General features: G+C 44.5%; 1 non-coding gene across 1 annotated transcript; it reads right to left on the reverse strand.

Moving 5' to 3' along the window:
• Positions 1-441: 441 nt before the first annotated feature.
• Positions 442-514, reverse strand: TRNAG-CCC (transfer RNA glycine (anticodon CCC)). Its single transcript has one exon. It is a non-coding gene; the product is annotated as a tRNA-Gly (tRNA).
• Positions 515-10,392: the final 9,878 nt, after the last annotated feature.

The following is a 10,392-nucleotide window of genomic DNA, read 5'->3' on the forward strand; positions in this document are numbered from 1 at the left end:
TTACTGTGTGCCAAGTACTGTCACAGGTGTTAGAGTTAAAGACAACCCCCACCCACCCTGCCTTATAGATATCACATCCAAGAAGAGAAGATTATCCACTTAAAGCTTTTATGCAACACTCAGGAGAAGGCCCAGAGAAGGCAATGGCACTCCACTCCAGTACTTTTGCCTGGAAAATCCCATGGGTGGAGGAGCCTGATAGGCTGGAGTCCATGGGGTCGCGAAGAGTCGGACATGACTGAAGTGACTTAGTAGTAGCAGGAGAAGGCCAGTGCTCATTTCCAAGTGTTAAGGTTTTAGAAGTTTCCACATGGTATTTTAGTTATTTATATACACGTTTTAAAAATTATCTATTTATTTATCTATTTGGCCAGTATGGGTTTTAGTTGTGGCATGCAGGATCTTTAGTTGCAACTCTTAGTTGCGGCATGTGAGATCTAGTTCCCTGACCAGGGATTGAACCTGGGCCCCCTGCATTGGGAGCTCAAAGTCTTAGCCACTAGACCATCAGGGAAGTCCCTATATACACGTTATAATGCTCCCACTAGATTATAAATTCCTTGATGGCAATAATAATTTCTGATTCCTTTCTGTATGTTTTCTAACTCTTAACACATAGTAGGAAGTCAATAAATATTTGTTCAGTAAACAAAACCTATTGATCCTGAATGTATGTGAAAGAATTGCAAAAAGTGCTTTATCCATGTATTAATGCAAATATTTTCAATGTAAAGTTAATTTATTGGGATTGCATGCTCAGTTGCTCAGTCATGTCCGACTCTTTGTGATGTCATGGACCATAACCCACCAGGCTCCTCTGTCCATGGGATTTTACAGGCAAGAATACTGGAGTGGGTAACCATTCCCTTCTCCAGGGGGTCGTCTCAACCCAGTGACTGAACCTGGGTCTCCGGCATTGTAGGCAGATTCTTTCTCATTGGAGCCACCAGGGAAGTCCTATGGTTTCAATGGAGCAATTGCTAATCCCTGGGCACAGGCTGTCTCTAGAATGTGGATGAGAACCTACCAACTACACAAGGTAGCAGTGAGTAAATAGTGAGTATTTACAAACAAGCCAATACAGCGAATTTTTATTGTAAAGAATTTTTTATTGTAGATCAACAAAAAGACTGTATTAGTTAGCCGTATTGCTGCATTTCAAATCCTAAAAGATGATGCTGTGAAAGTGCTGCACTCAATATGTCAGCAAATTTGGAAAACTCAGCAGTGGCCACAGGACTGGAAAAGGTCAGTTTTCATTCCAATCCCAAAGAAAGGCAATGCCAAAGAATGCTCATACTGCCGCACAATTGCACTCGTCTCACACGCTAGTAAAGTAATTTTCAAAATTCTTCAAGCCAGGCTTCAGCAATATGTGAACCGTGAACTTCTAGCCAAGCTAGATTTAAAAGAGACAGAGGAACCATAGATCAAATTGCCAATATCTGCTGGATTATCGAAAAAGCAAGAGTGTTCCAGAAAAATATCTATTTCTGCTTTAGTGACTATGGCAAAGCCTTTGACTCTGTGGATCACCACAAACTGTGGGAAATTCTTAAAGAGATGAGAATACAGACCACCTGACCTGCCTCTTGAGAAATCTACATGCAGGTCAGGAAGCAACAGTTAGAACTGGACATGGAACAACAGACTGGTTCCAAATAGGAAAAGGAGTACGTCAAGGCTGTATATTGTCACCCAGCTTATGTAACTTACATGCAGAGTATGTCATGAGAAACGCTGGGCTGGATGAAACACCAGCTGGAATCAAGATTGCACAGAGAAATATCAATAACCTCAGATATACAGATGACACCGTCCTTATGGCAGAAAGTGAAGAAGAACTAAAGAGCCTTTTGATGAAAGTGAAAGAGGAGAGTGAAAAAGTTGGCTTAAAGCTCAACATTCAGAAAACTAAGATCATGGCATCTGGTCCCATCATTTCATGGCAAATAGATGGGGAAACAATGGAAACAGTGACAGAGTTTATTTTGGGGGCTCAAAATCACTGCAGATGGTGACTGCAGTGATGAAATTAAAAGATGCTTACTCCTTGGAAGAAAAGCTATGACCAACCAAGACAGCATATTAAAAAGCAGAGATATTACTTTACCAACAAATGTCTGTCTAGTCAAGGCTGTGGTTTTTCCAGTAGTCATGTATGGATGGGAGAGTTGGACTGTAAAGAAAGCTGAGCGCAGAAGAATTGATACTTTTGAACTGTGTTGTTGAAGACTCTTGAGAGTCCCTTGAACTGCAAGGAGATCCAACCAGTCAATCCTAAAGGAAATCAGTCCTGAATATTCATTAGAAGGACTGATGCTGAAGCTGAAACTCCAATACTTTGGCCAACTGATGCAAAGAGCTGATTCATTTGGAAAGACCCTGAAGCTGGGAAAGATTGAAGGTGGGAGGAGAAGGGGATGACAGAATATGAGATGCTTGGATGGCATCGTGGATGCAATGAACATGAGTTTGAGTAGGCTCTGGGAGGTGGTGATGGACAGGGAGTCCTGGCGTGCTGCAGTCCATGGGGTCGCAAAGAATCGGACACGACTGAGCGACTGAACTGAACTGACTGATTGGTGCATAACATATTACTCTCAAATTTTGTGGCTTAAAACAACAGGAAACACTTATTATCTCACTTAGTGCCTATGGGTCAGAGTTTGGGAGCAGCTTGGCTGGAGGTTTGGGCTCATGCAGCCAAGATGTTAGCCAGGGGAGGTTCAAGATGTAGGAGACATATGTACATATATATACGCCTATGGCTGATTCATTTTGATGTAGGGCAGAAACCAACACAATATTGTAAAGCAATTATCCTCCAATTAAAAAAAAATGATGTCAGCCTGGATTGCAGTCACCTGAAGGTTTGACTGAGGCAGGAGGATCCACTTCCCTGGTGACTCATGCACAAGCTGGTGCTGCTGGTCAGCGCCTCTCCGTAAGGGCCTCTTTACGCGGATGCTTGACTGTCTTCAGTGTGGTGACTGGCTTCTGCCAAAGGGACTGATTTGAGAGACCAAGGAGGAATCTGCAATGTCTTTTACGTTCTATGTTGGAAGTCACACACCCCATCTTTTGCGATATCCTATTGGCCCCACAAGTCAGCTTTATTCAATGTGAGAAGGGATTATGCAGAGGCGAGTACCAGAAGGAATGGTCATGGGGCCAACCTGGAGGCTGGCTACCATGATGGGGAAATTGGAGCTCAAAAATCAGATGAGAGCTGGAGGGCAGCCTGGAGCCAAGGAAGCTCTGGACACTTGGGTAGCCAGGGTCCCTCAGTCTTCACCCGTGTTCTCTCCCTTATGTGACTCACTCACACCCCTGTCTTCTGCCAATGCTGCTTCTCACTTCACATTCCTAAAAGCAGAGCCTGAGGGCTTGGTTCATCATTTTCCCCCAGGTCATTACAGGTCACACGCCAGCCATTGAATTGTGTTCTGGGGATCCACTCCTAGCTCAGAGACGTAGGGAAGTCAGGTTTCATATGGTCCAAAACACAGACACTTCAGCATAGACATTAGCCTGTGGTCAGGACAGCCTCGCTAAGGTGAGGTTGGAGGGAGGTGGGGTCAGAGTTCGGGAAGGGTAATCTGCCTAGTATTGCTCAACAGGCGCTGTGCTGGACAGAAGGGCCACAGATGAGGAGAAGGAAGAAAAATGAAGACTAATAAGTTGATCCCTGGCCTCTTTGTTTAAAGAGAAAGACACCCATAACCAGATAATTATAATGTGTGTGTAATAAAACTCCAGGAGATGATAAAGGACAGGGAAGCCTGGTGTGCTGCCGTCCATGGGGTCGAAAAGAGCTGGACATGACTGAGCAACTAAATAACAACAACAAATAATAAAACTATGTTAGTAGTACCTGGGTCAAGTGGAGAAAGTTTCCTAAGACCCTTCTGCAGGATCTTGAAGGGTGAGATGGAAAGGATCCACATGAAGGGAAGGGAAAAGGACATTTCTGACAAGAAGGGACCCGTACAGGATATTTCGGCGGGGGGGAGGTGAGACTCCGTAGTGGGGCTTGAAGGTAGAGAGAAGTTGGCAAGTATGGGGGCTCAGTGAAGTTCATGGGTTCTTCCCTGAGAGTGGTGGGAAGTTCTGGAAGGTTCTGAAATAGGGATGACTTCTGTGGGTGGCTCCAGGGGCTGACGTTTCCTCTGAAGGATTGTTTAAACACACGACCTTCCCTGGGGACTCGGATGGTAAATAATCTTCCTGCCAATGCAGGAGACCTGGCTTCATTCCCTGGGTCTGGAAGATCCCCTGGAGAAGGAAATGGCAACCCTTTCCAGTATTCTTGCCTGGGAGAATTCCATGGACAGAAGAGCCTGGCGGGCTACAGTCCATGGGTTCGCAAAGAGTCGGCCATGACTGAGAGACTAACACTTAAGCACAGGAGTATCCACCTCCTTCAGGTTCTAGATCACAAGGGGTTGTGTATACTTTGAGGAAAGCTGTGGTCTCCATTATACAGAGATATCCATGCTTAAGAGGAACTGCCCTTCCGCTGGTTTCCTTTAAAAGCAATTGCTCCAAATATAATTCCATAGGCATCCAAATTAACCAAAGCTTTTTTTCAACACCAAGAAGGCCACCTCTACGTAATGGAATGATGTCATCAGAAGTCTGAGAAAAGTCTCCCTGTGGACTCCCCATCAGATAACTTGTCCTCCTTCTACAAAAAGCCTCCCAACCAATTCAGAATATAATGTCTGGAAAGTAACACTTTCAGAAGCTCAGGCCATGCTGCTGCTGCTGCTGCTGCTAAGTCGCTTCAATCGTGTCTGACTCTGTGAGACCCCACAGACGGCAGCCCACCAGGCTCCCCTGTCCCTGGGATTCTCCAGGCAAGAACATTGGAGTGGGTTGCCATTTCCTTCTCCAATGCATGAAAGTGAAAAGTGAAAGTGAAGTCGCTCAGTTGTGTCTGACCCTCAGTGACCCCATGGACTGCAGCCCACCAGGCTCCTCTGTCCATGGGAGTATCCAGGCAAGAGTACTGGAGTGGGGTGCCATTGCCTTCTCCACAGGCCATGCTAATAAACAGCTTATAGCAGATTCACGATTTCTACATAAGTGAACTTAGGTCCAAAGATGCCAGTCGCAAATCTTATACTTTAAATATCTGAGGGCCAATTTTATTTCTGGGCTTTCACTTGGAGTGAGGGTTGCTTTGTTGAAGCCTGGCCCTGGGTAGGAGGACCAGTATGTTGTAGAAGCTCCTGGAAGCTGCATGGTCCACGGTTAAGAGCCTGTCCCCTGTTAATATGGTTAACAGCCAGCTTGTTGTTATTGCTCAGTCACCAAGTCGTGGCTGACTCTTTGCCACCCCATGGACTGCAGCACACCAGGCTCCCCTGTCCTTCATTATCTCTTGGAGCTTGCTCAAATTCATGTCCACTGAGTCAGTGACACTACCTCACCATCTCATCCTCTGCTGCTCCCTTCCGTTGCCTTCAATCTTTCCCAGCATCAGGGTCTTTTCCAATGAGTTAGCTCTTTGCATCAGGTGGTGAAAGTACTGGAGCTTCAACATCAGCGTCAGTCCTTCCAATGAATATTCAGGGTCGATTTCCTTTAGGATTAACTGTCTTGATCTCCTTGTAGTCCAAAGGACTCTCAAGGGTCTTCTTTAGCACCACAATTTGAATACATCAGTTCTCCGGTGCTTAGCCTTCTTTATGGTCCAACTCTAACATCTGTACATGACTACTGGAAAAACCGTAGCTTTGACCAGATGGACCTGCCTGGGCTTATATCCTGACTCTGACACTTTCTACTCTGTGACCTTGGGTAAGGTTCAAATGTTGACTCAAAGTGCCCAGGTTCAAATCTTGACTCTCCATTCACCAACTGTGTGACCTTGGGCAACTTTCTTAATCTTTCTGAGCCTCGGTGTTCTCTATAAAACAACAATAATAAGGACTTCCCTGGCAGTCCAGTGGTTAAGACTTCACCTTCCAATGCAGGGAGTGCGAGTTTGATCCTTGGTTGGGGAGCTAAGACCCCACATGCCTTGGGGCCCAAAACCAAAACATAAAACAGAAGCAATTTTGTAACAAATTTAAGACTTTTAAAATGGTCCATATCAAAAAATATCTTAAAAAAAATGCAACAACAGTAATAATGACACCTAACTTCACAGGCATTTGTGAGGCTTGAATGAAATCACTCAGGTGCCTGGTACTTAGTTATACATTCAATCAAACCTAATTTTCATTACTATTATCCCTCTTCTAGGCCCAGCAGCACCATCTCTCACTTAAATGCTCATGTTGGCCTCCTAACTAGTCCCCTGACCTCCAACCTTGCCTTCCTACAAGATATTCTCCATATGGCAGCTGAAAGATTTCTTAAAAACACAAATCTGGGACTTTCTTTGTGCCCCAGTGGTTAAGAATCTGCTGCCAAAGCAGGAGACTTGGGTTTGATCTCTAGTCTGGGAAGATTCGACATGCCTCAGAAAAACTAAGCCCAAGTGTCACAACTACTGAGCCTCTGCTCTAGAGCCCACAGGCTGCAACTATGGAGCCTGTACGTCGAGAGCCCATGCTCCTTAAGCGAAACCACCGCAATGAGAAGCCTGTGTCCTGCAAGAAAGTAGTCGCAACTAGAGAAAGTCCCTGCACAGCAATGAAGACCTACCACAACCAAAAATAAATAAATAGATAAACACAAGTCTGATTGGATTACTCCTCACTTAAAATTCTGCAAATGGCTCCCATTGTCCTTACCATAAGGTCCCACAACCAAAACTAAATAAATAAATAAACACAAGTCTGATCGTATTATTCCTCATCTAAAATTCTGCACATGGCTCCCATTGTCCTTACCATAAGGTTCCACACCCTAAAGAGTCCTCAATGGCTCTGCAAGATAGGGCCCAGCTCACTTCACAGCGGAACCCCGTGCCACCACACACCCACCACACTGGCCTTGTTTCCTTTCCTGAAGGTTCCTTAACACAGACCTTCACACATCCTGTAGACTGGCTCCTCCGCAGTCCTCAGCCCCGCCAACTCCTACTCACCCAGCAAGGAAGGTGACTTCCTCAAAGATGCCTTCCTAACTTCTGGGCTAGGACGGCTGTTCCTTCTTGGTGTTAACAATTGTGACTAAATTCTTATCTGTACAACCTTCCTGTCCATGCGGGAATTTGGTCTAGAGTCTGTGCTGTTCATGGAACATCCCCAGAGCTTGGCGTGGTGTGCAGTCCATAATGACTACTCAATGCATATTTCAAGAATTGTGAATGGATGAACAGATGTGGCATTTCCTGGGAACTAACCCTCTTCTGCCCGTGCCGTTCTCAGAGCCTTGATTCACTGTGGCCTCTCTTGCTCTGTGTGGGTAGTGGTGAGGAAGAGGAGACACACTGTCTAGAAGCCAGCAGGCTGAGGACAGGCTGCCCCATTGCAAAATCAGAGCAGGCAAGTCATTTAGAGGCTGTTTGTTCAGTCCTTTTCCTTGTCCACACTGTCACTGAACCAGGAGCTCATGCCTAACTGTGAGCAAGTTCCTCCCCATCTCAAACTTAATCCTGCCTCCTTAAAAGTTCTCATCTCTCCCTGAGATGTTCATTTTCTTCTGAGACTTCTGTACTTCCCAGTGTTTACAGAGTTATATAAATTGCTTGGGTAGTTACAGAGAAAACAATACAAATTTTAAAATTCTAATCACAAAACCTAGTTTTGCTTTTTTTTCTTCCTTCTGCTTTTTATATGGACAAGAAAGAAACCTAACTGCTGGCCTCCTCTCCCACATGAGGTTGGGGATGGAGTCCAGCTTGAGCATAGCTTGGCCTCCCTTTTCTCTGGGACTTTCCTGCTGTTGGCAGGGACCATGAGCTGCTAATAACTAGCAACTGCTTTTCCCAACTTTCTTTTTTTAAATACGTGTTCTATTTTTTAAATATTTTTAAATTTGTTATTTTTTTACATTATAAAGTGGTTTGGGTTTTTTGTTTGGTTTTAAAGGGGTAATTTTTTGGCCATGCCACATGGCATGTGGGGTCCTAGTTCCCTGACCAGGGATGGAACCTGTGCCCCCAATGCTGGAAGCTCAGAGTCTTAACCACTGGACCGCCAGGGAAATCCTTTCCCAGCTTTCAGCACCTTTACCAGCCTAGCGCTGTGGGTAAGGAACACAATATGGACTCCCAGGGGCCCACCAGGCCTGTTCCAGAGCGTGTAGGTTGTAGATACTGTGAAGGTAAAAACTGCTTGCTCCAGTTCCCAAGTAGGTCTTGGTATCTTGTGGCCCAAGAAACAGTATGGGATAGCTCGATGGGTAAAATGAATAAAATTAATCTGGGAAACAAAAAAATTTTGGAAAACTAAAACAGACTTTTCCTAGGTGAAAGTGAAAGTTGCTCAGTTGTGTCCAACTCCTTGTGACCCCATGGGCTATTCAGACTGGAATTCTCCAGGCCAGAATATTGGAGTGGGTAGCCTTTCCCTTCTCCAGGGGATCTTCCCACCCCAGGGATTGAACCCAGGTCTCCCGCATTGCGGGCAGATTCTTTACCAGCTAAGCCACAAGGGAAGCCCTTTCCTAGGTACAGGTGGGCTAAGCTCTAGCCTACACCTGTAAGAACAACCGTAAAAAATGCCGAGAAATAACAGATTAAGACATTGGATGAAATGCTCCATTTATAAGTGAGTAAATGAAGTCGCTCAGTCTTGTCCGACTCTTTGCGACCCCATGGACTGTAGCCTACCAGGCTCCTCTGTCCATGGGATTTTCCAGGCAATAGTACTGGAGTGGATTACCATTTCTTTCTCCAGCAGATCTTCCCAACCCAGGGATCGAACCCGGGTCTCCCGCATTGTAGACAGACGCTTTACCATCTGAGCCACCAGGGAAGAGCTTAAAATTTAAAGCACATTTTCAAACAACAGTGCATCTTATTTATTATTTATGTACCCAAAATGAACACCACTAAAATAAATCCAGACAAAAACAAAGGAAATGCTGCTAATTATTCCCCTCTATTTACTAAGGATAATGCATCTTTTGGTGAGTGAAGAGTGATAAAAAACTAAACCAGTTTGGCCTGTCAGGGTGAATAGTTGCTGCCCAGTAGAAGAATTCGACCTTTAAACACAAAAACGAAACCCTCCCCCCAAAAACATTAAACTAAAGAGGCTGAGTTTCCAGGGAGATCTAAGGAAAAAAATGAAAAGCGTCCTTCAAATTGAACACCCCGTTTTGTATAAAATGGAAATGGCTCCAGAGAAATGCCCTGAGAGGTCTGTTCCCCACAGCCTTGGAAGGGGAAAGGAAAGCGTGTATTCAAGCGCAGCAACAACGAAAGACTGTATGTGCAGCAGTCAAAAGGCCTCCCAGGAACACCCAAGCTGGGCAAAGCTTAGATTCTGTGAGACTGTCTCTAATCTGCCCAACCCTCCTGGAAGTCAGGGAAACTCTGTGTCTGACTTTTACCTTTGTTTTCAGTCCCTAACACACAGCAGTAGGTGCGCAATGAATATGACAGTCCTGGTTCAAGAGCAAGGAAAATTCTGACAATGTGGCAATAATAACAAGAATGGTGATTAAAAAAAAAAAATTGTTAGAGAGGAGACTTCCCTGGCAGTCCAGTGGTTAAGACTCGGCTCTTCCACTGCAGGGGACTTGGGTTTGATCCCTGGTCAGGGAACTAAGATCCCACATGCTGCGTGGCCAAAAAAAATATTTGTTTTTAACTGAAGTATTGTTGATTTACGATGTTGTGCTAGTTGCTGCTGTACAGCCACGTGAACCAGTTATACATATATCCACTTTTTTCAGATTCTTTTCCCATATAGGTCATTACAGAGTATTGAGTAGACTTCCCTGTGCTATACAGTAGGTCCTTATTTGTTGTCTATTTCATATACAGTAGTACCTATATGCCAATCCCAATCTCTCAGTTTATCCCTCCCCCCACTTTCACCCCTTTTGGTAACTGTAAATTTGTTTTCTCCATCTGTGACCCTATTTCTGTTTTGTAAATAAGTCCATTTGTACCATTTTTTAGATTCCACATGTAAGTGATACATGATATTTGTCTTTCTCTGTCTGGCTTACTTCACTCAGTACGACAACCTCTAGGACCATCCATGTTGCTGCAAATGGCATTATTTTGGCAGTTAAGGGTGATTTAATGTTATTTAAGTTCCATCTCATTTCCAGGCAGTGGGACTACAGAAGTTCTATTTTCTATTTGTCTGCATTGTCCGAGTTGTTCACGAGTACGTTTTTTAAAAATAAAGGAATAAAATTATCTCCCCATTGGGACATAGTAATTCTCTTAAGCATCACTGCCAATTTCTTGACCCCTTTTGGAACAAGGTTGGGAATTCATTCTTCCATAGATTATAATTCAATATGAGGACA

The sequence above is a fragment of the Ovis aries genome, chromosome 22 (assembly GCF_016772045.2).
Source record: "Ovis aries strain OAR_USU_Benz2616 breed Rambouillet chromosome 22, ARS-UI_Ramb_v3.0, whole genome shotgun sequence".
NCBI lineage: Eukaryota > Metazoa > Chordata > Mammalia > Artiodactyla > Bovidae > Ovis > Ovis aries.